Source organism: Triticum urartu, chromosome 1A (genome assembly GCF_056163025.1).
Source record: "Triticum urartu cultivar PI428250 chromosome 1A, HENAU_Tu73, whole genome shotgun sequence".
Lineage (NCBI taxonomy): Eukaryota > Viridiplantae > Streptophyta > Magnoliopsida > Poales > Poaceae > Triticum > Triticum urartu.
The window spans coordinates 303,728,327-303,735,406 of record NC_141873.1 but is presented as its reverse complement, the minus strand read 5'-3'; positions in this window follow the sequence as shown (position 1 = coordinate 303,735,406).

The following is a 7,080-nucleotide window of genomic DNA, read 5'->3' as shown; positions in this document are numbered from 1 at the left end:
AAATGTGGATCATGTGTTCTTCGTTTAAATTAGGCAATGGGATCTCTATGGAAGACATTGACCAAAGTAGATTGTGCCAAGTAGATGGTATCTTTGTATTTGCATTTTGAACAAATAGTGATGGTCTGTTTTCCTATCATATTAATTACTATAGTGGGTTCAATTTGTGATGTTTGCAAGTCAATTTAATTTTCATACGGGCAGAAAAATGACAAAATATAATGCAATCTAGACTTTTCACTGATCATACCAAAGATAAGCTGAAAAGGAAGGCAATGAAAAGAACTGGTTGGCTTATTACCTTGAGCTTATATTCACATGTGCTTATTTTCTTAGGATAACTCGTAATAACTGTCCCTAAGAAACTTGGCCAATAGAACTAACATACAAATAACATGTCACGATGATTGCAATGGAGGAGTGACCTACCATAGCACACTATATAGGCTCACCGCGGCCTCTCCTTTTTTTGCGATGTTCCATGAAATTGCCACATACATCTTGTACTTTTTCATTGTGTAACCCTATTTGCAAGTTGACACGGCTAATTTCAGACATCTCTACATGATATTACATTGCATATCCCTTGCGCATATTTAAACCACCAATTAACGATCGTGTGCATAGCATAAACTAGCCATGACTCTATGTGCTGGACTAGCAGGCACTCTAAGGGAGCCTAATGTAGTGCACTGGAATTCCTACATGCAACCTACGATTTTGTGTAATGTACTACCTCTTTTCCTAAATATATGTCTTTGTAGAGATTCCAGTATGGACCACATACAGATGTATATAGATGCATTTTCGAGTGTAGATTCACTCATTTTGCTCTGTATGTAGCCTATAGTGGAATCTCTAGAAAGACTTATATTTAGGAACAGAGGTACGAGGTAGTATCATGTATGGCATCTACATATCTAATTTAGCAGCCAGTAGTAGAAATCATTGTCTGCACAAAGGGATTACTGGTTGAAAATCCTAGCAAAGCACGCTGGCAGGCACACAACAATACAAGAGAGAGACGCACTTACAAGATCATAGCAATGCCTCAGTCCAGGATCTTGGTTGGCCAAGCTGTTAGATCCAGAAGAAACATCATCCTTTTAGTGTTTGCCAGCAGCATAACAGGTAACAGCGACATGTTAGTATATTTGAAGTACATCGGGAAGGTGATGCTGGACGGGTTTAAAGGTGAAGTACCTAGGCCGTGGCGAGTGCTTGGTATCTTGCCAGACAGTGGGAATCAGGTTAGAAACGTCAAGGGTGATGATGTTGCGCTGGCTTTCAGGGTCCGGCAAGGAGATCTAGAACCGTCGAGTAGGGTGTTTGTGGAGTAGCTCCGGTAGGGCGGACTATGGTGTGGGTGAAGCGGATCTGTGGCCATGGACGAGGGCGTCGGTGAAGCTGCTCTGGTGGTTGGGTTAAGGATGGTGTCGACGATGCGGATCTGCGGCCTTGGACGGGTCCTCAGAAGCTGCTCCGGTAGGTTGGATGAGGGTGCGACGAAGCGGATCTGTGGCCGTGGACTTGTGAGTTGGCAAAGCGGCCCCGGTAGGGTTGAGAATGGTATGGGTGAAGCTACTCCGGTAGGGTTGACGATGGTGTCGGCGAAGCAGCTCCGATAGGGTTGAGGAAGGTGTCGGCGAAGAGGAGCAGAGGTCGTCGATGGGGGCGTCGGTGGGGCGGCTCCAGGGGGTGTGGACGAAGCATCTCCGGTCGGGAGTATGAATGAGCCGCTGCAGATGCGCTGCGGTTAATGAGAGTACCGGCGAAGCAGATCTGGCGCCGCGGACAAGGCCGGCACTGAATGGGTTGTGGTACAGTGGTGGATGAGCAGTCTACTTGTTTCTAGTGGAGGTGGGAGGGGTAGATGCGGCCGCAGAAGCAGATCCGGCGAGGTGGATGCCGCTGGCAGTGAATCGGCTCTGGTACGCCGGTGGATGAGCAGTCTAGGGTTTCAAGAGAGGAGGGGTAGAAAGGCCGATGAAGTACAGACGGCGTGATGTAAGATGCTCTGGTGCTGTGGAGTTAGTCATTTTTGTGGGAGGGGAGAGGAAATGTGCGTGCCGTGTGGTGGGGGGAACCGGAAGTTACCGAAGCAGCCTTGACCTATTATGTAGATGAGGGTGGTATTGTAACTTTTGTTCTCTGTGCACCAAGGAAAAAAGGGGAATTCCGCATGCTAAAGACTAGGTGGCGGAAATTTTAGAAGCCCGCGGGATCGTTCGTATCCAGTTTCAACTAATTTTGGACCGTACTAGCGGGAAGGTAATGCGAGACTGTGTACACGGGCATGCGTCAGTAGTTAATAACTGGTGTGAAGTACACCCCAGGAAAAAAGATAATAACTCCAGATGATGCGTCGATAACTTGGACGTTCACACGGGCGCGGCCAATCATACGGGTGTAGAGGCACGTTCACAAAAAAGGTATCAAACGCTCAGCCTATGTATTTCTTGTGTAAATAGATAATTTAGTGCCATTGGTTATTTACTTTAAATATAATGCATTGATGTGTTACTGTAGAGGCACACAAAAAGAAATGGATATTGTAGTCCCACAAAAGAAATGGATATTGTAGTCCGCTACTTAAAAGTGTTACCTCATATGATTACATAGCCTCCATTTCATAAATTGCGTTCCTGTTGAATTCATATATGAATATTACATATATTACTTCATAATAGAACCTTAAATCATCCAAGACTAATGAATTCGAATGCAAGAGTAACAATGGTGCATGTACATGATAGCTACATTGGTTGTTTGAAGAAACATCACTGTAACTTTGGAATGCACAATTGAAAAGGTTTATTTAGATAGAAAAAAATGTGATATGTGAGTGTCCAATCTTTATAGCATTGAATCGATATTGTACCTTTGGCCACGATACGAAGTAGATATTTATTTATGTTCAAGTGATGCACGTCCACGATCGCTAGATAGTGATACGTGAATGAATTGTGCAATATCTCTCACACGCACACATATCTCATTTCCCCGTGGGCATCGGAATCACACACACGCACTTCATGTATTTCTGTCCCTCCATCAAGGTTAGAATTCGTTTTTCTACCCCGTCCTACAAGTTTCTCACACACAAACACACACGCTCTCTCTGTCGAGCACTCCCACCCCTTTAATTCCGCCCACCCACAACCACTAATGTCTCAAAGTATAATTATGTCTCTCACACATATGCCTAAGGTTAACTCGAGTTTCGGAACCATATGAATACATACAATGGGATTCTAGCAGAGCACCTTTTGTTTTGGGATTTCTCTCTCTCTCTCACACACACACACATACACACACGCGCGCGTAGACATTGTTTATCGCTTCATTTTTTGGGCACTTGCATGCACACCGTTTGTTTATCTCCGTGATGCTTTAAGTATGCCTCACACACATGCTATCTACATATCCCTTAATATAGATATGTGTCACACAAACTCCTTCTCCCTACTAGCAAGATGCCCATGCGTTGCATAGAACATCAAGATTTGTATGAGTAGTTTATCTAGGGAATTCCTTATTTGCAAATGTGGAGAGGGGTGTGGGTATCTTTTTGCAAAATTGCCATAGTTTCCTTCCTATTCGTCAGATATCAATCGGATGGACTATATTGTAGGACGGCAGGAACACCATCATCACCAACTCTGTTTTTTATAGGAGAAGAGATATGTAAGTGTCACTGCCACCCCCCCACCCACACACACACACACTTCCCGACACCGAAGGAGTAGGGTGACACCTAGATCTTGATACTAATCTATCGACTGTCTTCTCTCTCAAACACACACACACGCACACTACCCGACACCGAAGGAGAGGGTGGCACCTCAATCTTGATAGTAATCTATATACTCCTCTTTCAAACACACACACACACATACAAACACACTCGCTAGTTGTGCCTCTGTGCCTAACGCGCACACTCTTGATACGTCTTTCTCTCCATTCCCCTCCCCACCCCCAACCCCAACAATGACAGCAGAAGGGTGACAACTCGATCTGATCTTAATCTGTCAATTGGTTTCTCTCTCAAACATTGTGTCTCTGTGCCTCGTTCAGACACCCTCAATACGTCTTTTTCTCCGTCGCCCCCTCGATATGTAGAATACTTGCGCGCGCATGCTACCTCTTGAGCATGCGTTGGTTTTCCCTTGAAGAGGAAAGGGTGATGCAGAAAAGTAGTGTAAGTATTTCCCTCAATTTTTGAGAACCAAGGTATCAATCGAGTAGGAGACTACACGCAAGTCGCCTAGTACCTGCACAAACAAACAAGAACCTCGCAACCAACGCGATAAAGGGGTTGTCAATCCCTTCACGGTCACTTATGAAAGTGAGATCTGATAGAGATAATAAGATAAATATTTTTGGTATTTTTGTTGTATAGATTGAAAAGTAAAGATTGCAAAATAAACGGCGACAGCAATAGCTAGTTGACAGGAAAATAATATGATGTAAAGTAGATCCAGGGGCCATAGGTTTCATTAGTGGCTTCTCTCAAGATAGCATATATTACGGTGGGTGAACAAATTACTTTCGAGCAATTGATAGAAAAGTGCTTAGTTATGATGATATCTAGGCATGATCATGAACAAATGCATCACGTCCGTGTCAAGTAGACCAAATGATTCTGCATCTACTACTATTACTCCACACATCGACCGCTATCCATCATGCATCTAGAGTATTAAGTTCATAAGAACAGAGTAACGCATTAGGCAAGATGACATGATGTAGAGGGATAAACTCAAGCAATATGATATAAACCCCATCTTTTTATCCTCGATGGCAACAATACAATACGTGCCTTGCTGCCCCTGCTATCACTGGGAAAGGATACCGCAAGATTGAACCCAAAGCTAAGCACTTCTCCCATTGCAAGAAAGATCAATCTAGTAGGCCAAACCAAACTGATAATTCGAAGAGACTTGAAAAGATATTTAAATCATGCATAAAAGATTTCAGAGAAGAATCAAATATTGTTCATAGATAATCTTGATCATAAACCCACAATTCATCGGATCTCGGCAAACACACCGCAAAAAGAATTACATCAAATAGATCTCCAAGAACATCAAGGAGAACTTTGTATTGAGATCCAAAGAGAGAGAAGAAGCCATCTAGCTAATAACTATGGACCCGAAGGTCTGTGGTAAACTACTCACAGATCATCGGAGAGGCTATGGTGTTGATGTAGAAGCCCTCCGTGATCGAATCCCCCTCCGGCAGATTGCCGGAAAAGGTCCCCAGATGGGATCTCATGGGTACAGAAGGTTGCAGCGGTGGAAAAGTGGTTTCGTAGCTCCCCTGATTGTTTTTAGGGTATAAGAGTATATATAGACGAAAGAAGTAGGTCAGTGGAGCTATGAGGGGCTCACGAGGGTGGGGGTGTGCCTGCCCCCTCATGTCTACTACACAACCTTCTTCTTGTAGACGTTGTTGGGCCTCCAAGTGCAGAGGTTTGTAGGACAGTAACAAATTTCCCTCAAGTGGATGACCTAAGGTATATCAATCCGTGGGAGGCGTAGGATGAAGATGGTCTCTCTCAAGCAACCCTACAACCAAATAACAAAGAGTCTCATGTGTCCCCAACACACCCAATACAATGGTAAATTGTATAGGTGCACTAGTTCGGCGAAGAGATGGTGATACAAGTGCAATATGGATGGTAGATAAAGGTTTTTCTAATCTGAAAATATAAAAACAGCAAGGTAACTAATGATAAAAGTGAACACAAATGGTATTGCAATGCGTTGAAACAAGGCATAGGGTTCATACTTTCACTAGTGCAAGTTGTCTCAACAATAATAACATAATTGGATCATATAACTATCCCTCAACATGCAACAAAGAGTCACTCCAAAGTCACTAATAGCGGAGAACAAACGAAGAGATTATGGTAGGGTACGAAACCACCTCAAAGTTATCCTTTCTGATCGATCTATCATAGAGTTCGTACTAGAATAACACCTTAAGACACAAATCAACCAAAACCCTAATGTCACCTAGATACTCCAATGTCACCTCAAGTATCCGTGGGTATGATTATACGATATGCATCACACAATCTCATATTCATCTATTCAACCAACAAAAAGAACTTCAAAGAGTGCCCCAAAGTTTCTACCGAAGAGTCAAGATGAAAATGTGTGCCGGCCCCTATGCATAAGTTCACGGAACTCGCAAGTTGATCACCACAACATACATCAAGTGGATCACTTGATATCCCATTGTCACCACAAATAAGCACATGCAAGACATACATCAAGTGTTCTCAAATCCTTAAAGACTCAATCCGATAAGATAACTTCAAAGGGAAAAAATCAATCCATTACAAGAGAGTAGAGCGGGAGAAACATCATAAGATCCAAAAATAATAGCAAAGCTCACGATACATCAAGATCATGCCAACTCAAGAACACGAGAGAGAGATCAAACACATAGCTACTGGTACATACCCTCAGCCCCGAGGGTGAACTACTCCCTCCTCCTCATGGAGAGCGCCGGCATGATGAAGATGGCCACCGGAGAGGGATTCCCCCCTCTGGCAGGGTGCCGGAACGGGTCTAGATTGGTTTTCGATGGCTATGGAGGCTTCTGGCAGCGGAACTCCCGATCTATTCTGCTCCTCGATGTTTTTAGGGTATATGGACATATATAGGCGAAATAAGTCGGTCAGGGGATCCACGAGGGGCCCACGGGGGTGGGGGCGCGCCTCCCTGCCTCGTGGCCACCTTGAAGCTTCCCTGACGTATACTCCAAGTCTCCTGGATTGCTTTCGTTCCAAAAATAACTCTCCCGAAGGTTTCATTCCATTTGGACTCCATTTGATACTCCTTTTCTTCAAAACACTGAAATAGGCAAGAAAACAACAATTCAGGCTGGGCCTCCGGTTAATAGGTTAGTCCCAAAAATAATATAAAAGTGTATAATAAAGCCCATAAACATCCAAAACAGATAATATAATAGCATGGAACAATCAAAAATTATAGATACGTTGGAGACGTATCAGCATCCCAAGCTTAATTCCTCCTCGTCCTCGTGTAGGTAAATGATAAAAACAGA